Below are 27,529 nucleotides of genomic sequence, written 5' to 3' on the forward strand. Positions count from 1 at the left end.
TGGTGGCATGAATGCCCAAATAAAATGAATCAAATACACAAAAGAGAAAACCAAAGGAGCCAGAACGGGCGAGAGAGAAGACAGCTTGAGAGGGGCCATGACATTGACTATGAGGAGCCGTGACATTGACTTCATGATTGACACTGGAGTGGCATCAAGAGCAAGCAAACGTTAGCCTTAAACAAGAAGTCCAAACACTGGGCAAAGTTCTTCAAGCCCAGCGTCACTTTGTCTTAGAAAATAAGCCCCCAATTCCCATCACAGAAGTTCATCCTTTCCAACCAGGAAATGAAGTACAAGTTAAAGAGGGAAAAAATAACCCTTTAACTCCCAAGTGGAGAAGACCGAAAACTGTCATACTTTCCACCCCCGCAGCTATAAAAGCAGCTGGAGTTAAACCCTGGATACATTGGACATGAGTCAAAAAAAGCAAAAAGGAAAGTGGACTGTAGCTGAAAATCCTTTAAAAATCATTCTACAAAAGCAGTAAAAAGACTCAGGCTAGACCTTACTGTGGGCACCCCGGGAGACTGTCCACCCTGCGTACGGTCAGACCTGCAACTGGAGAATTGAAGAAGGGGACTAGACCCTACTGCAGCTTGCCAGGTAAATAGCTGCCCAGCGTACGGTCAGATCCCAAAGAAGATCAAACATGCATGTTGTAGTGTTAGTAGTGTTGCATTGTGTTTCCTTAATAAGGTGCGAAAAAGGGGGGTCTGCCCCTAGAGAGGGAAATCTGTCCCAGCAATTCGCTGATAATTACTGGCTTCACCTGGCTAACATCACTGGAGTAAAACATTTTTGTTTGCCAAGAGATATACCTGCAAACAGGTTTTTTTTATCTTTTTCTCCTCCATCATTTAATTTGACTAATAATAGTAATGCTGTAGATGTTCAAATCAATAATCTGCATGCATAATATAGTAGCTAACATAACAGTGGGACAAAACAATTGGCTAAATTGGTTAACCCCTTGGCTTCCAGATCTTAGCTGGCTTAAGGCATTGTTCATCCTAATTCTACCAGTGTTGTTCATAGAGATACTGTTATGCCTTTGCATTCCTTGTCTTATGCACTGTTTAACCAATCTGTTTTATGTCTTGGCTAGTAAAACTGCCGCCCTCTACGCTCTAATAGCTCAACAAGATATTAAGTATGAGGGTTGCTATAAGAGTGCTGTGTTATGCTTCGCAAACCAGAATGCCTATTTGCGTAATGAAATGCTATAATTGTAATGAAATTATGCATTTAAGGGGGGAATGTAGCAGCCATATCGGGGGTCAGACTAAGTAGCCTCATGCTTCATGTTCTTGCTGAGCTCTTGCTCTCTGAAATATATGTTTGTAAGATGACGAGACACAGGAATTTCTTATCTTGTCAACAAAGGCTAAGGTCATAGAGTTGTGTATCTTGTTCTCTGCTGTTCTCTTCTGTTCTCTGCTTATCATACCCTATAACCCATTTCTTGTATTATAAACAATGGTGCTAGGAGAAGAATGTTGAGGACTGCAACCCCACATGAGAGGGAGAGGAGGAGCAGTTTCCTATGTGTCACAATATCTATAAAAACAATGTGCTGATGTAAATCGGGGCTTTTGGCTCTTTGGAAATGATTCCAGCCTTAAGCCCGCGCGTTAAATAAAGAAACTCTTTTTCCTTCACTCCGTGGTCTCTCTGACTCTGAGTTCTGCAACAATATACAGTAGAAGCCTATGTAAGACACCTTATATAGAACTTCCGTGGCACCCAGAAATACAAAACCTTTTGGTGGATGTTGGAACATAGGAAGCTGCCTTATACCAAGTCAGACCCTTGGTCCATCTAGCCCAGTATTATAAACACTGTCAGTTGCTCTCCAGGGCGTCAATGGTCTTTCCCAGTTGGAAGATGCTGGGGATATGCTCTAATGTCTATTCCAGGTGAATTGGTGGAAAACATTATTAAATATAAAATTAGTAATGTTATGGAAGGACAAGCCCTGCTGAAAAAGAATTAACATGGCTTCTGCAAAGGTAAGACCTGTCTCACTAACCTTTTAGAGTTCTTTGACAGTATCCATAAACAAGCACCTGCCATTCACGGAGTGACAATGTTCGATTCTGCCCACCATTCCTGCCATCAATTAAATTCATCCACCTAGAAGGCTCCTGACACTTTTAGTAGTTAGGCTTATTTCCTTTGGGACCCTCACTGACAAGTATACGTGGCTGTACTACTGTCAATACAGAAGGCACATGAAGTTGCTCCTCTATTAACAACAACAAAAAAAAGCAATTATCAATAATGGCAGATTTAGTTATCTCTGACAAGGTTCTCATCTTTCACAGCAAATAAAGGTTAAAATAAACTGCTTTATTCAGTAGTTTGTTGATCTCTATATGTAGGAACAGTATACGGTTTGGATGAAGTACTTCCTTTGGGAAGGCAGCTGATGTAGGTTGTAATGCATAACTCCAGGCCCAAAGGTTTACTGAAAAAATAAGCATGGGTGTGGTGGGCGGGGAATCTAAAAACTCAGACTTGTCAATCTTAAAGACATTAGTTGTTGTTGTTGTTCAGTCATTCAGTCATGTCCGACTCTTCGTGACCCCACGGACCATAGCACGCAAGGCCTTCCTGTCCTCCGCTCTCTCCCAGAGTGTGCTCAAGTTCATATTCATTGCATCAGTGATGCTATCTAGCCATCTCATCCTCTGCCGTCCCCTTCTCCTTTTGCCTTCAGTCTTTCCCAGCATCAGGGATTTTCCAGAGAGTTTTCTCTTCGCATTAGGTGGCCAAAATATTTGAGCTTCAGCTTCAGTATCTGTCCTTCCAATGCGCACTCAGGGTTGATTTCCTTTAGGATTGACTGATTTGACCTCCTTGCAGTCCAGGCGACTTGTAAGAGTCTTCTCCAGCACCACAGTTCGAAAGCATCAATTCTTCGGCGCTCAGCCTTCCTTATAGTCCAGCTCTCACAGCCATACATTACTAGTGGGAAAACCATAGCTCTGATTAGACGGACCTTTGTCGGCAAGGTGATGTCTCTGCTTCTTACTATGCTGTCTAGGTTTGCCATAGCTTTCTTCCCAAGGAGCAAGCGTCTTTTAACTTCATGGCTACAGTCACCATCTGTGGTGATCTTGGAGCCCAAGAAAATAAAATCTGTCACAGCTTCCATTTCTTCCCCTTCTATATGCCAGGAAGTGATGGGGCCAGATGCCATGATCTTCGTTTTTTTAATGTTGAGTTTCAAACCAGCTTTTGCACTCTCCACTTTCACCCTCAACAAGAGGCTCTTTAGATCCTCTTCGCTTTCTTCCATCAGGGTGGTATCGTATGCGTATCTGAGGTTGTTGATAATTCTCCCGGCAATCTTAATTCCGACCTCTGATTCATCCAACCCGGCATTTTCATGATGTACTCCGCATATAAATTAAATAAGCAGGGTGACAATATGCAGCCTTGTCGTACTCCTTTCCCAATTTTGAACCAATCGGTTGTTCCATGTCCGGTTCTTACTGTTGCTTCTTGACCCTCGTACAGGTTTCTCAGGAGACAGGTAAGGTGGTCTGGTACTCCCATCACTTTAAGAATTTGCCACAAGTTTGTTGTGATCCACACAATCAAAGGCTTTAGCATACTCAATGAAGCAGAAATAGACGTTTTTCTGGAATTCTCTTGCTTTCTCCATGATCCAGCGAATGTTGGCGATCTGATCTCTAGTTCCTCTGCCTCTTCGAAACCCAGCTTGTACTTCCGGTACTTCTTGGTTCACATACTGCTGAAGCCTAGCTTGTAGGATTTTGAGCATCACCTTGCTGGCATGTGAAATGAGCGCAATTGTGCGGTAGTTTGAACACTCTTTGGCGTTGCCCTTCTTTGGAATGGGAATGTAAACTGACCTTTTCCAGTCTTGCGGCCACTGTTGAGTGTTCCAAATTTGTTGGCATATTGAGTGCAGCACTTTAACAGCATCATCTTTTAGGATTTTAAATAACTCAGCTGGAATACTGTAATCTCCGCTAGCTTTGTTGTTACTAATGCTTCCTAAGGCCCACTTGACTTCACTCTCGAGGATGTCCGGCTCAAGTTCAGTGACCGCACTATCATGGCTATCAGGGACATGAAGATCTTTCCTGTATAGTTCTTCTGTGTATTCTTTCCACCTCTTCTTAATCTCATCTGCTTCTGTTAGGTCCCTGCCTTCTTTGTCCTTTATCATGCCCGCCTTTGCACAAAACGTTCCCTTGAGATCTCTGATTTTCTTGAAGAGATCTCTAGTCTTTCCCATTTTGTTGTTTTCCTCGATTTCTTTGCATTGTTCATTTAAGAAGGCCTTCTTGTCTCTCCTTGCTATTCTCTGGAACTCTGCATTCAGTTGGATATATCTTCCCCTTTCTCCCTTGCTTTTCACTTCCCTTCTTTCCTCAGCTACTTGTAAAGCCTCCTCAGACAGCCACTTGGCTTTCTTGCATTTCTTTTTCTTTGGGATGGATTGAGTTGCTGCCTCCTGAACAATGTTATGGAACTCCGTTAAGCCGAAATTTTGCAACAAGAAGCTCATGATCTGAGCCACAGTCAGCTCCAGGTCTTGTTTTGACTGACTGTATAGAGCTTCTCCATCTTTGGCTGCAAAGGACATAATCAATCTGATTTCGATATTGACCATCTGGTGATGTCCATGTGTAGAGTCGCCTCTTGTGCTGTTGGAAAAGAGTGTTTGCTATGATCAGCGTGTTCTCTTGGCAAAACTCTATTAGCTTTTGTCCTGCTTTATTTTGTACACCAAGGCCATGCCTGCCTGTTATCCCGGTGATTTCTTGACTTCCTACTTTAGCATTCCAATCCCCTATGATGAAGAGGACATCTTTTTTTGGTGTTAGTTCTAGAAGGTGTTGTAGGTCTTCATAGAACTGATCATCCTCAGCTTCTTCGGCATCAGTGGTTGGGGCATAGACTTGAATTACTGTGATGTTGAATGGTTTGCCTTAGATTTGTACTGAGATCATTCTATCATTTTTGAGATTGTACCCCAGTACTGCTTTTCCCACCCTTTTGTTTATGAGTGCTACTCCATTTCTTCTAAGGGATTCTTGCCCACAGTAGTAGATATGATGGTCACCTGAATTAAATTCGCCCATGCTTGTCCATTTTAGTTCGCTGATTCCCAAGATGTCGAGGTTCAGTCTTGCCATCTCATGTTTGACCACCTCCAGCTTACCTTGATTCATTGATTTTACATTCCAGGTTCCTAAACAATATTGTTCTTTACAGCATCGGATTTTCTTTTCACCACCAGACATATCCACAGCTGAGTGTTCTTTCGGCTTTGGCCCAGCCGCTTCACTCTTTCTGGCGCTACTTGGAAATTCCCTCTGCTCTTCCCCAGTAGTATATTGGACACCTTCCGACCTGAGGGGCTCATCGTCCGGCGTCATATCTTTTAGTCTTGTGATACGTTCCATGGGGTTTTCTTGGCAAGAATATTGGAGTGGGTTGCCATTTCCTTCTCCAGTGGACCACATTTTGTCAGAACTCTCCACCATGACCTGTCCGTCTTGGGTGGCCCTGCACAGCATAGTTTATGGCTTCACTGAGTTATGCAAGCCCGTTCGCCACAACAAGGCAGTGATCCATGAATGGAAAAGACATTAGTAGTTGGCTTCAAATATTAATTATCTTTGGATATAGCTACATTAACTATGGAATCATTAAAAAAAAAAAAAAAACCTCTGAGGGAGACAGCCAGTCTGTAAATTGGCTGAGTTCTTGACCTTCTAAATCCACAGGAGTCAAATAACTGAAACAAGATCAGCTGAATGGTGAAAAGAAAAAAAAGAAAAAAAACTCCAAAGACCTAAGTCCAGTTTGAATTGAGGGAGGAGGACAGTACCACTGAAGGAACCAGCACCTGTCAATTCACTGGCTCAAAGGAAAGCTTTCAGCAAACCCCATCAGTTGTGAAGAGCCTAGCTTTGGTTGGCTTAGGTCCACTACTCCTGAGAACAAAAGATTCACAGTATTTTTCACAATCATTCAGCAGTAAATAATAGAAATAAATAACATTTATGAATTTAGGGGACTGATCAAAATCCAAAGTCTTGCAATAATGTTTCTCAGCACTATTTCCCATTTTCAGCAGATTCCGTTATCTCCATCTCTCTCACATAAGTATTAGTAGAAGAAATTCATCTTTGTAAACACCAGTGGAACTTCACCAAAATCCTGGGGATGTTGAACCAGCATAAACATGTATTAAACTGAGCAAGGGCAACTACTAGAGATCATCTATGAGCCCTGCAAGACATGGTCCTTGTTCATTTCCACCTGACCTGGGACAGCAGGTTCCTGCCTGCCTGGTGCACGTTATGGAAAGAGTTGTTGTTGCTGGTATATGTTTTTTTGGCCCATTGATGACAGAGAAAACGCAACCCATAATGGAGGATGCCCTAGGGGGCTGGGGGCAACTGAGTGGCCCAGGTGGGAGATGGGCTATCCAGCCATTATTTATGCGTATGGGCTTTGTGTGGTGTAGTGGCAAGAGTGTTGGACTGGGAGCTGGGAGATCTGGGTTCTAGTCCCCACTCAGCTATGGAAGCTCACTGGGTGACTTTGGGCCAGTCACAGACTCTCAGCCCAACCTCCCTCACAGGGTTGTTGTTGTGAGATAAAACAGAGAGGAGGAGGATCATGTAAGCCACCTTGGGTTCCTTGCAAGAGGAAAAAAGGTGGGATATAAATGCAATAAATAAATAAATAAATAAATAAATAAATAATACATTTGTGGTTGCTCAAAGGGATTAAGAACGTGAGAATGGTTTCTGCTGCTCTTATGTTGATATATATATATATATATATATCACAATAAAAATGATTATATATATAAATATATAATCAATTTTTATTTTAACCACACAAAACAAAAAGCAAAAAGCATTAAAAAAACCCAAAAATAGAAATATAACATATTCTAAAAATCCTTAGTTTCAAATATTACAATATTCTAAGGAGAGAATTTTTTTTAAAAAAATGGTTATACATAAACTTCAGTAAAAGCAGACCAGATATCCACATATAAGTCCATTTGCAAGTTACACTCTTTCAAATGTTGCTAGCATTGTTAAGTCTTCAATCCATTGCATTATAGGCAGTGAGCTTTTATCCTTCCAGTATCATAGTATCAGTCTTTTAGCAACCACAAGGGTGCGAAAGATCCATTTACATTGACTATGTGTTACATTCCAAGAAGCAGATAAGTAGTTTAAAAGAACATTTACATCAGTAAATATTAAAGAGCTTTCCAATACAACATTTATCTATATAATAACTTCCTCCAAAAAGGAGGCTACTATTGGGCATTTCCAAAACATATGAATAAGAGAAGCGTTGACTACATTACACCTCCAACAGCTGAATTTGACAAGCCTTTGTTAAAGAGACATTGTGGCGTCCAATAGACCCAAAACAAAAGTTTTTCCTGAATAAGGTATAACCGAAGATCCATAGAAATATTCGATACAGATGCCAAAACGGCAGTCCATTGATTAAACAAAATAGGACATTCCAGTTCCCTATTCCATTCCTGCTGTAAACCACATGTATCATATTTGTTCACTGATAAGTATTTATAAACATGAGTAGGTTGATATATCTGGTCAGATTCAATAAGTATTTCCAGTAATGAAGGAGACTCTGAAGCAGTAAAAGCAGCAGGACTGAATCTAGATACTAACAAATGTTTCAATTACAAATACTGCCATTCTGCTGTAGCAGGCAAACCAAATTTATCTCACAAAGTTGAAAATAGCAAAAACTCATCGTTAACACCCACTAACTGATCCAGGGTAAAAATCCTTTTATCTGTCCAGGTCCACCATAAAAACATTTTTTTTCCCAATTCTTATATCTGGATTTCCCCATAAAGTCAATTTGGCATGGGAAAATGGGTCAAAGTGTAATTGGCGTGACATTACATGCCACACATCTCTAACTGCCAAAATTGTGGGAGAAGCTCTGCCTGCCTTAATATGCCGAGAACCTAATGCGATTCATTTAAAGAGAGGCTCCAGACAAGAAGATGCCAACACTGACCAAGGTGGAAAATCAAATCTGAGTGGCAAAGACCAAAATTTAGTACAGGTCAGCAAATAAGCCCGATGCTATGTAGCTAGATCCAGAAAACCGAACCCACCTTCGTTAATTGGAAGTCGCACCCTTTTCAAAGATATTTTTGATGGAAAGGAACCCCCAAAGGATTTACCAAACAAAGCATTAAGTTTTTGGAAATATTTGCCAGGTATGTGTTGATTGAGATTAATGCACCCCTGATTTCTGCTGGTTTACAGTAAACTTGCTGCATTGATATACTATGGATGTAGTTGGTTTAAATGGTAAGATTTTGATACTGATGGGTTTTTTTGCTACCGATCTCTTTGTGATTGGGATTAGACAGTGCAGGGTTTGTCAGCTAAATGTGGATATTTTTATGATAACATGTTTTTGAAAGAAATGTGTTTTCATATATTTAGGGAAACTTTGATTGCAATGTCTTTATGAGTGAGCTAATGTGGATACAATACTGTATCGTGAAATGAATTTGATATATTTCTATTTCTATATGCTTTTGTTGTACCTATATATTGATAATCTGTTTTTTCTTCTTGTGAGCAGCTTTGAGCATAATTTGGAAACATCGCATATAAATAGACATGATAGGAAGTCATATGAATAAGACTGCAATCTTGAAAACCAGCAAGTCCCAACCATTGAGTAAAAATGTTTCTTGTGCTGCACATATGGAGTATCTAAAATCACTTTATCTCTTCAAAATCTTGACCTTTCAATATGCAAGAATTCACAGTGATATAAAGTTCATACATTGGAATAGGTGATATCTGAAGTACACGCATAATCAGAAATTCAGATCAACAGGACTGCTAATTACAAACGATTGCATTGAAATGTGGCTACACAGGGGAGAGATGTGCATTCTTGAATGTGGATAATTAGGAATGAATCCATGCAGCTTATCGACATCCCATTCACATGGTAATTGGTTCAATAATGACAAGTTTTCCTGCAATTAGCAGTTAATGTTGAAGGAGAGCCAACATATGATAGAATGTTTCAAACCATCAGGCTACAGCATGGTGTTTTAAGTTACTACATGAAAAGAAGCATTTATTATTATTGTTTCTTGTGTATATTTCTTAGCACTGCTTTTCCTTTGTATAACTGCACGTATACCAGGCACCCCCAAAATGCTCTACTAAATCTCATTTGGTCATCCTTCTCTCCTGCTTATATCAGCATACCCCAAGGTCTGCTCTCCAGAATATTTTAACTCTCAAATACTGCTAGACAAAACCCACTGACTCTTCTGGCTGTGATTCCCTCGAATTCTGAACAAGCCACTTAAACTGGCAGGTCTTAGCCTAATATTCTAATCCAAAGCATGAGATGGAGGGGTAGGAAATGTATGGACCACAAAAGGCCCATCAGGATCCTCATGTTGGGTCCATGAGAGGAAAGGAGGAAAGGAGACTCTCAATGGTCCACATACAGCCTTCTATAATATAATTACTGAGGAAAATCACATTTCCATTTCTGAATATTTCCTGAAGTTCAGGCCACATATTCTTGTTTTTCACACATCAATGAGACATAACTAGATAGCACACAAATTGATGACTTTGTATTTCTAGGGCAAAGATTACTGCAGATGCTGACTGCAGCCAGGAAATCAGAAGACGTTTACTTCTTGGGAGGAGAGCAATGACAAATCTGGATAAAATAGTTAAGAGCAGAGACATCACACTGACAACAAAGGTCCGCATAGTTAAAGCAATGGTATTCCCTGTTGTAACCTATGGCTGCGAGAGCTGGACCATAAGGAAGGCTGAGCAAAGGAAGATAGATGCTTTTGAACTGTGGTGTTGGAGGAAAACTCTGAGAGTGCCTTGGACTGCAAGAAGATCAAACCAGTCCATACTCCAGGAAATAAAGCCAGACTGCTCACCTGAGGGAATAATATGAAAGGCAAAACTGGAGTACTTTGGCCACATAATGAGAAGACAGGATACCCTGGAGAAGATGCTGATGCTAGGGAAAGTGGAAGGCAAAAGGAAGAGGGGCCGACCAAGGGCAAGATGGATGGATGATATTCTGGAGGTGATGGACTCGACCTTGGGGGAGCTGGGGGTGGCGACGACGGCCGATAGGAAGCTCTGGCATGGGCTGGTCCATGAAGTCACGAAGAGTCGGAAGCGACTGAGCGAATAAACAACAACAACACACAAATTGATGGTGACGGGAACGCATTGGCAACCTAGCTATGCAAGCTATTGTCACAGAAAATCTATCTAATGCAATCCCCAGCTGTTTGTCACAGAGGAAAGAGAAAAATTGGTGGTTTCTGTACAAAATCAATTGTATCAGTATTTTAGCTAAATGACAGACCGCCTCAGCCCCCGTCCCCCAAAAATACTTTTGCCAAACTATAGAAGAGGTAGCAAAGGAGCTACCAGCAAGTAGCAACAATCTCCAGCAAAGGAGATCATTACCTTGTCGTGATGCTGGAGCTTGAGCACCTCAATGACGTTATGAGCTAAACTATGAAGGGACACCCAAGACGGGAAGGTCATGGCAGAGAGGTCAGACTAAATACGATCCCTGGGAAAGCAAACAGCAACCCACCCCAATATTCTTGCCATGAAAACTAAATGGATCAGTACAACCAGAGATATGTTGGTATACCATTGGAAGATGGGACTCCCAGGTCGGAAGATGGTCAAAATGCTACTGGGGAGGAACAGAGGATAAGTTCAACTAGCCCCAGATGTGATAACGCAGCTAGCTCAAAGCCGAAAGGACGGCTAGCAGCCGATGGTGCTGGTGGTGAATGACGAATCCGATGTTCTAAAGATCAACACACCATAGGAACCTGGAATGTAAGATCTATGAGCCAGGGCAAATTGGATGTGGCTATTGGGGAGATGTCAAGATTACATATAGACATTTTGGGTGTCAGTGAATTGAAATGGACTGGAATGGGCCACTTCACATCAAATGGCCACCAGATCTACTACTGTGGATAAGAGGACCACAGAAGAAATGGAGTAGCCTTCATAATTAATAATAAAGTGGCTAAAGCAGTGCTTGGATACAATCCAAAAAATGACAGAATGATCGCAGTTCGAATTCAGGGTAAGCCATTTAACATCACAGTGATCCAAATATACACCCCAACCACAGATGCTGAAGAAGCAGAAGTAGATCAGTTCTATGAGGATCTGCAGCACCTACTGGATAGTATGCCAAAAAAAGATGTTATTTTCATTACAGGAGACTGGAATACTAAGGTGGGTAATCAAACAACACCTGGAATTACAGGCAAGCATGGTCTGGGAGAACAAAATGAAGCAGGACATAGGCTGATAGAATTTTGCCAAGACAACTCACTGTGCATAACAAACACGCCCTTCCAACAACCTAAGAGACAACTTTATTTATTTATTTATTTATTTATTGCATTTATACCCCACCTTTCTCCCTCTCGCAAGGAACTCAAGGCGGCTTACATTATCCTCCTCCTCACCGTTGTATCCTCACAACAACAGCCCTGTGAGGTAGGTTGGGCTGAGAGTCAGTGACTGGCCCAAAGTCACCCAGTGAGCTTCCATGGCCGAGTGGGGACTAGAACCCGGATCTCCCGGCTCCCAGTCCGTCACTCTCACCACTACACTACACTGGCTCTCTTTATACATGGACTTCACCAGATGGTCGACACCGAAATCAGATTGACTACATCCTTTGTAGCCAAAGGTGGTGGACATCTATGCAGTTGGCAAAAACAAGACCTGGAGCTGATTGTAGTTCACATCATGAACTTCTTATTGCACAACTTAGAATCAGACTAAAGAGAATAGGGAAGACCCACAGATCAGTTAGATATGAGCTCACTAATATTCCTAATGAATATACAGTGGAGGTGAAGAATAGATTTAAGGGACTAGATTTAGTAGATAGGGTCCTAGAAGAACTATGGACAGAAGTTCACAACATTGTTCAGGAGGCGGCAACAAAAAACATCCCAAAGAAAAAGAAAACCAAGAAGGCAAGATGGCTGTCTGCTGAGACACTGGAAGCAGCCCAAGAAAGAAGGAAAGCAAAAGGCAACAGTGATAGAGGGAGATATGCCCAATTAAATGCAAAATTCCAGAGGTTAGCCAGAAGAGATAAGGAATTATTTTTAAACAAGCAATGCGCGGAAGCGGAAGAAGATAATAGAATAGGAAGGACAAGAGACCTCTTCCAGAAAATTAGAAACATCGGAGGTAAATTCCAGGCAAAAATGGGTATGATCAAAAACAAAGATGGCAAGGACCTAACAGAAGCAGAAGAGATCGAGAAAAGGTGGCAAGAATATACGGAAGATCTGTATAGGAAGGATAATAATATCGGGGATAGATTTGACGGTGTGATACCCTGGAGAAGATGCTGATGCTAGGGAAAGTGGAAGGCAAAAAGAAGAGGGGCCGACCAAGGGCAAGATGGATGGATGATATTCTGGAGGTGACGGACTCAACCTTGGGGGAGCTGGGGGTGGCGACGGCTGACAGGAAGCTCTGGCGTGGGCTGGTCCATGAAGTCACGAAGACTTGGAAGCGACTGACTGAATAAACAACAACAAAGAAGAGGTTGGTAGGCAGAGACTACCTCAGAGCTTGCTCTAGGTGGTCTCCTCACCACACACACACAGAGAGAGGGGGAGAGAGCACCATCTACCACCATCTGTCCTCTGGGAAAGATCCCAGAAGAGTGATAGTAAATAGGCATGTGAAATGGTTAATGAAGGTACTATATTGGAGGGGGGTGGGTTGTCTTATTTGTCTTGCTCAAGTTCCTGTTTTGAGTTTTATTGTTCACAAACATATTTTTAAAGATCATATTGTTTGTATATAAAAAGACAGTACAGATGGATGTGATAAAAATAGAATCAAGATCTCTGGATCTGACTCAGACATGGGATAGAATACAGACTTACTATGCTGCAATCCTGTACTCACTTACCTTGGAGTAAGCGCCATTGAACTTTGTTGAAAAACAAGTGGCAAAACAGGTTCTGTTGGTGGGCATATCCTAAGAGACAAAGATATTGGACGAGCATATATGCACACACTAAGGCTGTAATCCTATACCCACTTAGAGAACAGTTGAAAATCTATTTTAAGGTAAACAAGACACAAGAGATCCCATACAAAACTGTCTGAAATGCAAGAAAGGTTTATATTAGAGGACAATAGATAAGTGTTCCTTATTAGTGGTTATTACAATGTATTGCTTATTATAACAATATGATTTTATATTTTATTTATCATTAATATTTATATACCACCTTATTTTCTAAAAAGGCTTCAAGACACTATATAGCAATTTAAAACAATAAAGCCTTAAAACAATAAAAATAAGAACAATAAAACATAAAAAATATTAAACAACTATATAATTTAAAAGTCTAGATTTTAAAAAAGACATCTATTTACACCCTTTCTAAGAGCCAAGAGAGTGGGGGATAATTGTAGATCTTGAGGGAATGCATTCCACAGCTTGGGAGTGACGCAAGAGAAAGCCCTTTTACGCATGCCCAATAAACAGGCCTCTATGGGTAACAGTGTCCTCAAGACAGCCTGTCCTGTAAATCTTAATAACTGAGCAGGTTCATAACAAGACAGGTAGTCCCTTAGATAGCCAGGTCCTAAGCCGTTTAGCACTTTAAATGATAAAACCAACATTTTGTATTGAGCCCAGAAAGCAATTGGCAATGAATGCAGGTCTTTCAAGACAGATGTAATATGGTCCTAATACCATGCACCATTTAGCAGTCTAGCTGCTCCGTTTTGCAGCAATTGTAGCTTCTGTACACTCTTCAATGAGAGCCCCACATAGAACACATTGCAATAGTCTAAATGTAATGTAATCAAGGCATGAATAACTGTTACCCAGCCAGATCAAGTCGGGAAGAGTTGCAACTGGCACACCAACCATAATTGGGCAAACATGCTCCTTGCTATGGCTGACATCTGAAGATCCAAGGGCAGCATAGGATCCAGGAACACCCCAAAGCTACAAACCTAATATTTCAAAGGGAGTGCAACTGCTTCCAGATCAGGTTGAATCCCTAGTCAGGTTTTCTACTCTCCAGCTGCACCTCCATCTTGCCTGGATTTAACTTCAACTTGTTCACCCTCATCCAGCCTGATATCGAACCCAGGCAATCTTCAAGGGTTTCCACTGCTTCTTTGGTGCTAGGTGACAAAGAGCAACAGAGCTGGGTGTCATCAGCATATTGGTGGCACCTTACTCCAAAGATCCAGATCACCTCTCCCAGTGGTTTCATATAAATATTAAATAACATGGGGGACAAGATAGGCCAACAGCTATGGAGTCAAACAGTATGTATATATGCAAGTATTTATTTATTTGATTCGTCCCCCACCTTTCTACCAAAAATGGCATTCAGGGCGGCTAATCCCCCATCAGTAATCCCCAGCACCACCTTCTAGACCCAACCCAACAGAAAGAACTGGAACCACTGGAAAGTAGCATCCTCAAGTCCCTGCGCCACCAGGTGGTCCAGAAAGATACCATGGTTGATGGTATCGAAAGCTGCTGGGAGGTCCAGGAGAATAGGGTCACACATGTACACACACCCATCCAGTTCCTGGCACATGTCATCCACCAAGTTAGCCAAAGCAGTCTCAGTCCCATTTTCTGGTTGAAAGCCTGATTGAAATAGGTCCAGATAATCAGTATCATCCAGATGCTTCCGGAGTTGCAATGCCATCTCCTTCTCAATCACATTAGCCAAAAAAGAGTACATTTGAGACTTCCCTACAGTTAGACAAAACTCCTGGGTCAAGGGAAGGTTTCTGTAGTAAAAGTCTAATTACTGCCCATGTTAAGCAAGAGGGAACAAAGAAGAGAAGGAAGGGACACAGAAGTAGATGATACTAGGTGATATGATTATTATACTGCAAAGGAGCATAGGAGATGAAGCTTTAGACATGTAAATGTTTCAGAGACTTTCAGACATTGAATATAGAAAACATGGGATCAGATCCAGACTTGCAGTTCTGTGAATGGAATGGCCCCTTCTGTTTGTGGAAGGGACAGAGATTCACTGAGTACAGGAAGTGGGGAAGGCAATTTTTGCCAATTCCCCCTTCCTCCTGCAGCTGAGTGTGCCACCACCCACACTGTCCTGACCCCCCTGGGCTGGCAGCTTTTCAGGGCGGGGGGGGGGGGTTTGCAGGGGAAAGAAGTAATCAGTGAAAATTACTTTCCTCCACCGCCTCCTTCAGCAAGAATGCTCCCTTCCCACTCATGTTAGATCCAAGCCGTGAGGCTGGGAACACTTTTAGTCCTCTGAATTGAAAATACATTGGGAATGGTAATGAAGCAGAAACACACTGTGACATCAGAAACATTGACTTTAGAATGTTCACCTTTTCAAGGGATATCTCCTGATTGGTTAAGCATCTCAGGTCTCAAATACTGACTGCTACTGCATTTCGGCCATCAGATACTGTCAAAAGTGGATTGCTACTGGGGAAAAAATGCCAATGAGAAATGCTGATGCTAAATAGCAAACATCCATGTGTCCAGAGATCATTCAGTATTGACATTCGCATAGGAGAATTTGGAAAGAGAACTATGGGGGGAGGGGAACAAATTTTGTTTCAGCTGTAATTTTGCATGTCTGCAAGGTCTGGGATTTAAGCCTTAGCTAGCAAGCATCTCCTGTTAAAGGGATCGCCTCTGTTTGACATCCGCTATTACTGCTGCCGCAGTTGATAAAACTGGGCTACATCTGTTGCATTTAGGGTGGCCACTTATACATTGCCAAAAAAGAGGAAATGCATCATTAACAGAGGATGAAAGATGATAGCAATTTGCATATGCAAATTTATGTGTATATATAGGTACCAATCTACAATAAAAGCTATGATTGAAATAGAAATACAATACAGTTCACTGTACTCGAAACAGTATACCAGGTAGCCTGTGTGCCTGCTCAGTCCAGATGCTCAGATGTTCTGCCTTCTTACGGTTCTATGACCTTAAGTGAGACTTGGACTGTACAGCCCATCAAATGAGGACACCTTCAAGTACAGGGCTGTCTTCTGCCAGCTCTCCAAAATAGAGGACTGTCCTCTGTAAAGTAGGACACCTGGCCACCCTGCATTAAGACTAATGCACGTTTGGGATGTTGAAGAAAAAAAGTGTTCCCTCTTTTTTCTTTCCACTCCAATGTGAGCCATTAGACTGTACTCCTCTCTCTCTCTCTCTCTCTCTCTCTCTCTCTCAGTGAGAGTCTGCCTAAACTGTGCATATTTTACCGTTCTCACCCTGGTAACAAAAGCACTGTTGCCCAAAATCTGAAACATATTCCTACCAGCTGCTCTTCATCTTGCTGCTTTATTCAATTAACTTTGTATTTTCACAGATTCTGTTTTTGCAAATGTTTAAGTAGCAGATTTCTTCCCCAATCTATGTTTTTAGGGAGGAATTAGAATAGTCGAGAATAAGAATTAAAGTTATTGGCTTTATTGGAAATTCTCTATTTGACTCTATATAGGGTTAGCAAAGTGAATAAGAAAAACATGGCATAAACAACAGGAACTGACAGCTGAGTAATTTCTGTCTCTAGCTAGGAAATTGTTAATCTTGTAATTAAAGGCCGGAGACTTTGAAAATTCCATTATCCTTGCTTACAATATAATATTTCCACAATAGCTCTGGGACTAGAACAAAGCAGAAAGGTAAGAACCATCTTGATAATTTTTTCTCTAGCCAGAGAAATTCAGCTTGGGAATACTCTACCCTCTAGCACTCATCGCAAGTAATTACCCTGCAGAAGGAACACAGCCTGAGAAAAGTTAGAACATTACTATTATTACTTTTTGGGATTAAGTAATAAATATTTAAGGCAGTAAAGTTAGCCTGCATGAAATGATGGATGAGCACACACAAAAAAATCACCTGTCCTGGTCTACAGCAGAGGCCTTCTTTAACTAAAGTGGATAGCAAAAAAATGTGTATTTTTATCCCACTATGGGCTTTTATTTTTGTGTGTGACAGATTCAGCCCTCTGACAAATTCAAACTGTTGAGTGGCATCACTTAGTTCCACAAATGTTCAGCATCTTTGGGGATAATAGATTTCCACCAAAACACACAATCTATATATGTTTATTTAGAAGTAAGTTCTACTGAATTCAGTGGGACTTGCTCCCAGGTAAGTGTGCATAGTAGGGGTGCAGAACCCCTTTCAGCCCGAGGGCTGAATTCCATTTTGGAGAAGCTTTCAGGGGCCACGTTCCAGTGGTGGAAGGGGCCAGAGGCAAAAGGAGAGATGCCAAAATTGTCACAAATACTGTCATATTTTAGGTTAAAGCTCTTACTGCCAGTATCTAGGCCTTAGAGGAGGCATTTCAACCTCTTAGAATGGGAAAAAGTGGCACAAAAGCTGGGGAGCCAGCAGACAATCAGCTCTCAAGGCATGGGGTGGAGCCAGGGAAAGAGGCGTGGCCATCTGGGGAACCCTGGAGGCCCAGATTGGGACTCCAGAAGGGCTGTGTTTGGGCCCCAGGCCTGAGGTTCCGCACCCCTGATGTATAAGGCTGCAACCTAAAGATTGGGATATGTGCAACCTGTAATGTTTCTCACCACCCAGTGGTCGTCATCATAAAATCACTCCTCTTGCATATTATCCCCCCAGATATCTCCCTGCACCTACACCCCAGGCCTAAACACTTAGGCCAGAATCCAAATAGCCTCTTTGGCATTTGCGGAAGCATATCTGTGTGTGCACTGAGTCTGAGACTTTTTGGTTTGTGTTTATTTCCCCTCCCTGAGCAAAACACCTCTGGCTCATAAAGTTTCTTTGAGTGTCAGCAGCAGCCTAACTGGCAACATAGGGGGCCTGACCCCAGAAGGAGACACTTTGGAAACCCCTCTGTATCCAGTGTTCGTCACAGAATGTGGGGATCCAGGTCATATGAAGAGGCTTCTGTTTATTTTTGATGACAGCAGCATTTCGATGCAATCATTTTTCTTCATCATGTTTTATTTCAAGTGCATCACAATGGCATTATCATAAGTAACAATGGCATAACCCAGCCTTCCCCAGCCTGGTGCCCTTCAGAAGTTTTGGACTACAATTCCCATCAGCCCCAGCCAGCATGGGCAGTGGTCAAGGATGATGGGAGTTCTAGTCCAACACATGTGGATGGCACCAGCTAGAGGAGGCAGGCATAGCCCCTTGATGACTAGCAGCTGCGTGCAAACTGATCCCACTGAAAACTGATGCGTTTGAGGTGGCATTGGGTGATACAAAAGTCCTGTTTGTGGTACTAAACGTTCAACGGCTCATTTACAATGAAGTCATCGCTTGATGTTGCCCTCGTCAAGCAGTGAACATGCCTGTATGAACCAGACCCTAGATCAAGATACGAGAATGATAAATCCACTTACATCACCTCTGAAAATGATGCTAAATATTAAATCATTAACATCATTTCTGTGTAATGAACTATTCCTTTTATATACAGCTGTGTCAATTTCTGCTTTCAAAGACTGACAAGAAAGAGATCTTGGGGTTGTGGTGGACAGCTCGATGAAAATATCAACCCAGTGTGTGGCTACTGTGAAAAAGGCAAATTTATGTTAGGCCTAATTAGGAAAGGAATTGAAAATAAAACTGCCAAGATCATACTGCCCCTATACAAATCTATGGTGTGGCCACGCTTGGAATACTGTGTACAGTTCTGGTCACCCACCTAAAAAGGATATTGTAGAGTTGAAAAAAGTGCAGAAAAGGGCAACTAAAATGATCAAGGGGCTGGAGCAACTCCCCTATGAGGAAAGGTTTCAACAGCTGGGATTGTTTAGCTTGGAAAAAAGGTGAGTAAGGCAAGACATGATAAAGGTGTACTTTTGTGGATAGGGAGACATTTTTGTCCCTCTCTCATAATACTAGAACCTGGGGTCATCCCGTGAAGCTGACTGGTGGGAGATTCAGGACAGATAAAAGGAAGTACTTCTTCACACAGCGCATAGTTAAACTATGGAATTCACTACCACAAGACATAGTGATGGCCACCAATTTGGATGGCTTTAAAAGGAGTTAGATAAATTCCTGGAGGAAAAGGCTATCAATGGCTACTAGTCCGGATGGCTACAGTCAGGGCCAGAAATATTGGAATAAGGATAACTGTTTGGGCAGTTGGCCTCTGTACACCACCACATTGAAGTTGAAAGGAAACACGCCCAGAGGGGAGTGCACTCAGGACTCTCAGCTGTAATTCAAGAGGTTTGACAAAAGTGGGGCACCAACCATTCAGGAAGGACAGCCAGTAGCATACCGCCCCCCCATCGTTGGTGGCTCATAAGTAATGGAACAAACCAACATCATTTCAAACTTAAGGATCGCCTTTAATACCTGGATGAAAATCCTTTGCAGTCAATGACTGCCTGAAGTCTGGAACCCATGGACATGACCACATGCTGAGTTTCCTCCCTCAAGATGTTTTGCCAGGCCTTTACTGCAGATGCCTTCAGCTGCTGCTTGCTTGTGGGTCTTTCTGCCTTCAGTCTGGTCTTCAGTAAGTGAAAAGCATGTTCTATTGGGTGGAGATCAGGTGACTGACTTGCCATTGAAAAACATCCCACTTCTTTGCCTTGAGAAGCTCTTGGGTAGCTTTTGCTGTATGTCTTGGGTCATTATCCATCTGCAGTATGAAGCGGCGTCCTATCAGTTTGGCAGCATTTGGCTGAATCTGAGCAGAAAGTATAGCCCTATACACTTCAGAATTCATCCTGCTGCTTTTCTCAGCAGTCAGGTCATCAATAAACACCAGTGACCCGGTTCCATTGGCAGCCATACATGGCCATGCCATAACATGCCTCCACCATGTTTGACAGATGATGTGGTATGCTTTGGATCATGAGCTGTTCCTTTCCTTCTCCATACTTTTCTCTTCCCATCATTCTGGTACAAGGTAATCTTGGTTTCATCAGTCCAAAGAATCTTATTCCAGAACTGGGCAGGCTTTTTTAGGTGTTTGCCGGCAAAGGCTAATCTGGCCTTTCTGTTCTTGAGCGTTACCAGTGGTTTGCACCTTGTGAAGCCTCTGTATTTACATTCATAAAGCCATCTCTTGACTGTTGTTGTTCAGTCGTTCAGTCGTGTCCGACTCTTCGTGACACCATGGACCATAGCACGCCAGGCCTTCCTGTCCTGCGCTCTCTCCCGGAGTGTGCTCAAGTTCATATTCATTGCATCAGTGATGCTATCTAGCCATCTCATCCTCTGCCGTCCCCTTCTCCTTTTGCCTTCAGTCTTTCCCAGCATCAGGGTCTTTTCCAGAGCGTTTTCTCTTCGCATTAGGTGGCCAAAATATTGGAGCTTCAGTATCTGTCCTTCCAATGAGCACTCAGGGTTGATTTCCTTTAGGATGGACTGATTTGACCTCCTTGCAGTCCAGGGGACTCGTAAGAGTCTTCTCCAGCACCACAGTTCGAAAGCATCAATTCTTCGGCGCTCAGCCTTCCTTATAGTCCAGCTCTCACAGCCATACATTACTACTGGGAAAACCATAGCTTTGATTAGACGGACCTTTGTCGGCAAGGTGATGTCTCTGCTTCTTACTATGCTGATATGGATGGCCATAGCTTTCCTCCCAAGGAGCAACCGTCTTTTAATTTCATGGCTACAGTCACCGTCTGCGGTGATCTTGGAGCCCAAGAAAGTAAAATCTGTCACTGCTTCCATTTCTTCCCCTTCTATATGCCAGGAAGTGATGGGGCCAGATGCCATGATCTTCGTTTTTTTCATGTTGAGTTTCAAACCAGCTTTTGCACTCTCCACTTTCACCCTCAACAAGAGGCTCTTGAGATCCTCTTCGCTTTCTGCCATTAGGGTGGTATCGTCTGCATATCGGAGGTTGTTGATAATTCTCCCAGCAATCTTAATTCCGACCTCTGATTCATCCAACCCGGCATTTCTCATGATGTACTCTGCATATAAGTTAAATAAGCAGGGTGACAATATGCAGCCTTGTCGTACTCCTTTCCCAATTTTGAACCACTCAGTTGTTCCATGTGTGGTTCTTACTGTTGCTTCTTGACCCTCGTACAGGTTTCTCAGGAGACAGGTAAGGTGGTCTGGTACTCCCATCACTTTAAGAATTTGCCACAGTTTGTTGTGATCCACACAATCAAAGGCTTTAGCGTAGTCAATGAAGCAGAAAGAGACGTTTTTCTGGAATTCTCTTGCTTTCTCCATGATGCAGCGAATGTTGGCGATTTGATCTCTAGTTCCTCTGCCTCTTCGAAACCCAGCTTGTACTTCCGGTAGTTCTCGGTTCGCATACTGCTGAAGCCTAGCTTGTAGGATTTTGAGCATCACCTTGCTGGCATGTGAAATGAGCGCAATTGTGCGGTAGTTTGAACACTCTTTGGCGTTGCCCTTCTTTGGAATTGGAATGTAAACTGACCTTTTCCAGTCTTGCGGCCATTGTTGAGTGTTCCAAATTTGTAGATGTTGACAATGACATGCCTACCTCCTCAAGAGCATTCTTGACCTGGCTAGTTGTTGTGAAATGGTTTCTCTTTACCATGAGCAGAATTCTGCAGTCATCTACTTTAGTTGTCTTCCACGGTCTTCCAGGCCTTTTGCTGTTGCTGAGCTAGCCAGTTAGTCCTTCTTTTCCAGGATGTTCCAAACTGTTGTATTGGCCACTCCCAATGTTTTTGCTATCTCACTGATGGGTTTATGTTGTTTCCTCAGCCTAATGATGTCCTCCTTCACTCGCATGGCCACCTCTGTGGACCTCATGCTGGGAGTTCCAGTGAACAGCTGCCAGATGCAAATATAACACTCAGAACCACCTCCAGGCCTTTTATCTGCTTGATTGGTCATGGGGTACCCAGGAAACAGGCCACACCTGGCCATGCAGTTGCTTGTCAGTCATGTGTTCCATTACTTATGAGCCACCAATGATGGGTGTGTGTGTATGCCACTGGCTGTCCTTCCTGAATGAGTAGTGCCCCACTTTTGCCAAACCCCTTGAATTACAGCTGAAAGTCCTGATTTTGCTCCCATCTGGGTGTGTTTCCTTTCCACTTCAATGTGGTGGTGTACAGAGGCCAACTGCCAAAACAGTTATCCTTGTTCCAATATTTCTGGGCCTGACTCTCTGTGCTACCTCCAGTATCAGAGGCAGTACATCACATGCTGGGGAAAATGGGTGGGAGGGTGCTGTTGCACTCATATCCTGCTTGTGGGTTGGTTGGCCAGGGTGTGTAAAGAATGCTGGACTAGATGGACCCTTGGTCTGATCCAGCATAGCTCTTCTTATGTGCTCATGTTCTTAAGCAGCAGGAGCAGTGCATGCAAATATTCTGTAAATTAGTTACTATTTGCCAAGCAGAGCATCTAAGGCAGCCCTCATCACTCTCAGGCAGCATGGACTACAGCTCCCATCACCCCCAGCCAGCATGGCTGCTGCTGACAGAGGACAATAGGAGCTGTAGTCTAGCAGAGCTAGCAGGCACCAGTTTGGGGAAGGCGGATCTAGTGAAAGTCTTTATCTTTCCTATCAAAAAGGTGTTCACAGCTGTTGTTCTTAAAAACTATCCTCCAAGAAAAAAGAGCCACTTATCTGCGTGGAACGGTGTGCAGGGCTGCAGCTTATATCTTCCTGCTCATTTATTACTGCTGCTGCTGTATTGTTGAAGATAGTAGGGAGACTTGTTCCAAAGGTCCTTTTTGTTAATGAGAAGCCAGGATATTGCCTTAAAAACTGAAGTCTCTTTGTAGGATGTTACAAAGAAAAAAGGAGACATTCAAAAGTTGTAAATCACCCATACAGGACCATTCCACTAAAACCTCTATGAAGAATAAATGAGATAACCAGCATATCAATAACAAAATGTATTATAGCTTCCAAGGCAGCAGCATCTGAAGGCTTGCAGCTCATATGCTCTCGCCTTGCAAACTCTCCTGCCAAGTAGCATCATTCACTGATACAATGAATGGATCGCTTATATTAAAAAAATGCTGCTGCTATTTAGAGTGCACATTTAATATTCAGTATGCTTTATCATCTTTATAATGGTCATCCTCCCAACACCCCTGACAGGTAGGTCAGTATTATTCCCATTGTGCTGATCATAAATAGTAACATACCTAAAGCTGCACAAGGATGGGACTTGCACAATGGGACTTGCCATGCATTTTCTGTTCTGTAATAATTAAAACAAAAATTAAATACACATCTGTTTAGGAGAAGAACAGGTAAACTGAGCAGGCCCATGGGTCACCTGGTCACAGTCTTCCACACTATGGTGAGATATACTGTATTTCTATTTATATTATAAGAATTATTTCTACATTATTCTTTAAAATTATTAGAAATAATTATTTCCACATTTTATTCAAACCTGTGTCCTCTTTTTTGGTGATGCAGTTCCTCTTTTTTGACAATTTGCAGGTGGCCACCCTAACGGTATGCACAAGTGTCAGGTCCAGGCCTAGTTGGCATGTGCTGTATCAAGAGCAAGGCTAGTCACCGTGTTACCACTACCTGCCCTCATGCACTGCTTCAATGCACGAGTAAACATTCTGAATGGGGCTTGGAGCAAATACCAAACACTCAGAGCAAGCCAAGAACAAATGACTCTGGCCTGGGCATTCTCTGGCCCCGCACTCTGACATTTTGCTCCTCTTCCTCATGCCTTTTCACAGTCATTGTTCCCACAATCTGTTGGAAACCCATCCCTGCCTTCCAAGCAAACACCTCTATCTTGCCATGCTGTGTGGGCAGTTTCATTGCCCACTAGCACGTTGCGGCAAGATTTCCCTCATCCAGCTCTGGCTGCACACAGTTATGCATGATTGAGACAGAATGTGGATGTGGAAGCACAGCCAGATGGGCATCCAAATGCTCCAACCCATTCACAATCCTTCCCAACTAGTTATGCATAGCTGTTTGTTACTAGAACTGGGTTAGGAAAGGAAGCATTGACCCAGTTGCCTCGGGGGGGGGGGTATGTTCCCTCTTTGCCCTGACAGCTGCCCCCTTGAGAACAGTTTTGCACCCTTTTTCAAAGGTCTGCCCATAAAAAAAAGGCTGAAAAGCAGAGGTGCATTTCATGGGTTGTATCCAGGACCTGCCTTCCATTGATGGATAGGCTCTGCTCATGGAAACATGGCCAACGTCCAGGGTAGGCATGGTTGGGCACCTGCTGAGGGCCCACCTCATAGCAGGGGACTACTGACAAGAGCCCCCTGGCCATGCTCCTCCTCTTCACCACTGCAGCCTCCATGTTCACCTGCCTCTCACTCTGGCCCAGACAACGGTGGTGGTGAGATGGAAGAGCAGTAGATGCCACTGCCGACTTGCTCACTGGCTCTGTGCTTGTCAAGCAAGCAAGTGGTAGCAACAATGAGAAAGAGGAAGGAGAGCAGTAGCAGCTGGTGACAATGGAGGCAAGAAACCAAACTCCCTCAGGGAGGGGGCCCATTGAGAATGTCTTGCCCAAGGGCCCTCAGAAACCTGAGGCAAGAAACCAAACTCCCTCAGGGAGGGGGCCCATTGAGAATGTCTTGCCCAAGGGCCCTCAGAAACCTGGAGGCAGCAATGCATGGAAGCTACCTCCACCTGGGTTTTGGGGTCCCCCTCCCCACCTGTACCACAGCTCACCCCATTAACCAGGGTTCCCGGACCCTCTGAGTAGCATTTTCCAGGTGCCGGTGGAGCTTCTCTGGGGAGAAGGGGGCAGGAAAGTGTGCTTCCACCAGCCCAGTTGCACACGTCTAACTCTGCATCTAAACCCATGCGTGGGAAGTGCTTGTGGAAAATGGCACACGCAGTTTCAGCTCAGCACTAGGTGGTCAGAGGGGTGGGGGTGGGGGCTTATATTTACATGAAATGCTGCAGGCTTTTAGCAGGCAGGAAGAATTTTGATCCAAACTTCTCAGCACTGATCCATGAAAAGAAGAATTTACCTAGCTTAATTGTTATAGATCAGACTTTTTCATCTTAAAATGATCATTTCAGCAATGCAGGATCCTTTTGTTCCTATTTTGTTCCCAGACAAGCAGCATATCAGGGTTGGGAAGCAGGTGAAAACCCCCACAGGGTAGCTGTCTGTTTGATCAAAGGTCGCAAAGATTGCATTGCAGCGACATCTTCTCTGGGCTTTGTGCCCAGATGAGTAGGACATTCATCTTTTTAAAAAAGAAGAAAGCATATCTCAAAAGGGGGCAGGGTGGCCACACTACAGCTTGATTGTGCAAAGTTTTTCTTTCTGTACAAAAGGGCTTCCTTCACACTAGCCACAAAATAGTCTGCAGGAGTTGATTGCCAAGATAAAGAAATGATACATGGCTCGCCCGCTATATACTTGGGGCAAAACAAAGCAAAAAAGTGCATCACCCTAATTCATATATTTCATGATATACTAGGTGTACGTCTCATGCAATCTCATTGAAATTAATGATGCTTTCATAAATGCATCATAGTCCTCTTGAACAACTCTTATTCATTCAACAGGGCTTCTGTAGGAAACTGATTGTGCTTTATTATTATTATCTCTTTTTTTATAGCACTTCCCCAAGTGAAAAGCACTTGACCATCCTTCGTCTCTACACAGAATATTCTAGCCACTGTGCCACACTGGCTGGGCTTTGATCAACTGCAATTCAGAGAGAGGAGAAGTTCATCTGATCCAGTGACTCTTGAGCAGACGCAAGGCCACTGTGCATACACTGGAGCCCTACAGAGAGCTAGATCTCAGCCAGCTAGTTTTAAGGGGTGTGGATGGTCCAAGTCTATTCTGGCTCTGCCCATTGCAATTCAGGTGGAATCATGTTACTATTTGGCTGTCTATCTGTATGGCTGGCCTCAGTCTGAGTTGTTTCAGTCCAGGCTGCCACCAATGATGTGGAAAAAATAACTCTCAGTAAATGAGTTGAATCGGCCAATTTCATATGATCCGAGCTAGCATGTCCCTACTCGACACAAATTTAAGAGGCACAGAGAAGGGAAACAGTGCATGATGTTAATACTCCTCCATTGGGCAGTGAACAGAAATCACAGCCAATTAAAATGCCCCAATGTGGTCATCTCACAACGAAGTAATACAGCCAGCCTACAATGCTCAGAAGCATCCCAAGCGGCAAAAACAAAACAAAACAAAAACAAAAAGGCTCACTTGAAATAACTGTCATCTTTTTATTGGACTCCTGAATTTCCCAGTGGGCTGATTATTGCTGTTTTATATATTAACACACTTACTACCGAGTGAGAGTATTGAACTTGAATGCATTACCACTTGGGCTGGTTGCTGGCTTGCTTGCTTGCTTACAAATGGCATTTTCAACAGCAGCAGCAGCAACGATGCAAAAAGTGTTTGGTTTTAGTGTTCTGGTCAAGCTCATGCTTCATTCCCTCTGCGTAAGAACACATATCGCCAGGGATGTTGTTGTTGTTGTTCAGTCGTTAAGTCGTTAAGTCGTGTCCGACTCTTCGTGACCCCATGGACCATAGCACGCCAGGCCTTCCTGTCCTCCGCTCTCTCCCGGAGTGTGCTCAGGTTCATATTCATTGCATTGGTGATGCTATCTAGCCATGTCATCCTCTGCCGTCCCCTTCTCCTTTTGCCTTCAATCTTTCCCAGCATCAGGGTCTTTTCCAGGGAGTTTTCTCTTCGCATTAGGTGGCCAAAATATTTGAGCTTCAGCTTCAGTATCTGTCCTTCCAATGAGCAGTCAGGGTTGATTTCCTTTAGGATGGACTGATTTGACCTCCTTGCAGTCCAGGCGACTCGTAAGAGTCTTCTCCAGCACCACAGTTCGAAAGCATCAATTCTTCGGCGCTCAGCCTTCCTTATAGTCCAGCTCTCACAGCCATACATTACTACTGGGAAAACCATAGCTTTGATTATATGAATCTTTGTTGGCAAGGTGATGTCTCTGCTTCTTACTATGCTGTCTAGGTTTGCCATAGCTTTTCTCCCAAGGAGCAAGCATCTTTTAATTTCATGGCTACAGTCGCCAGGGATGTATGATCTGCCAAATTAAAGGGAAGTGTATTTGTCTTCCAGCACTTTCACGTGGTCTATTTTGTCTCCATGTGGTACTCCTCAACTGCCCCCCAGGGATGGGTAGTGGTGTATGAATGAAGTGAATTTGGAATGGCTCTTCCCCTGACTCCTAAGGCATTTTTTACCCCTCCACAAAAGCCAGAAATCAGAACAAAAAAGTGATTCCAGAATGTAAATTAGATTCTCTACTTAGACTGCAGCAGGAGCAATCCAAGCCTGAGGCAAAGGACAAGCTCCGTTCTCCATTCCACCTACAGAAGCTGACTGGACTGCCAGTTGAATCTCAATTCAACCCTGGTGATGAGACATGACCTTCTACCTCACCTGAGGGCAGCAGGCTTGCTCAGGCTGTGCAGGGCAGGTTACCTGGAATA

Source organism: Heloderma suspectum, chromosome 1 (assembly GCF_057233095.1).
Source record: "Heloderma suspectum isolate Gila_16-S chromosome 1, 16-S_ref, whole genome shotgun sequence".
Classification (NCBI taxonomy): domain Eukaryota; kingdom Metazoa; phylum Chordata; class Lepidosauria; order Squamata; family Helodermatidae; genus Heloderma; species Heloderma suspectum.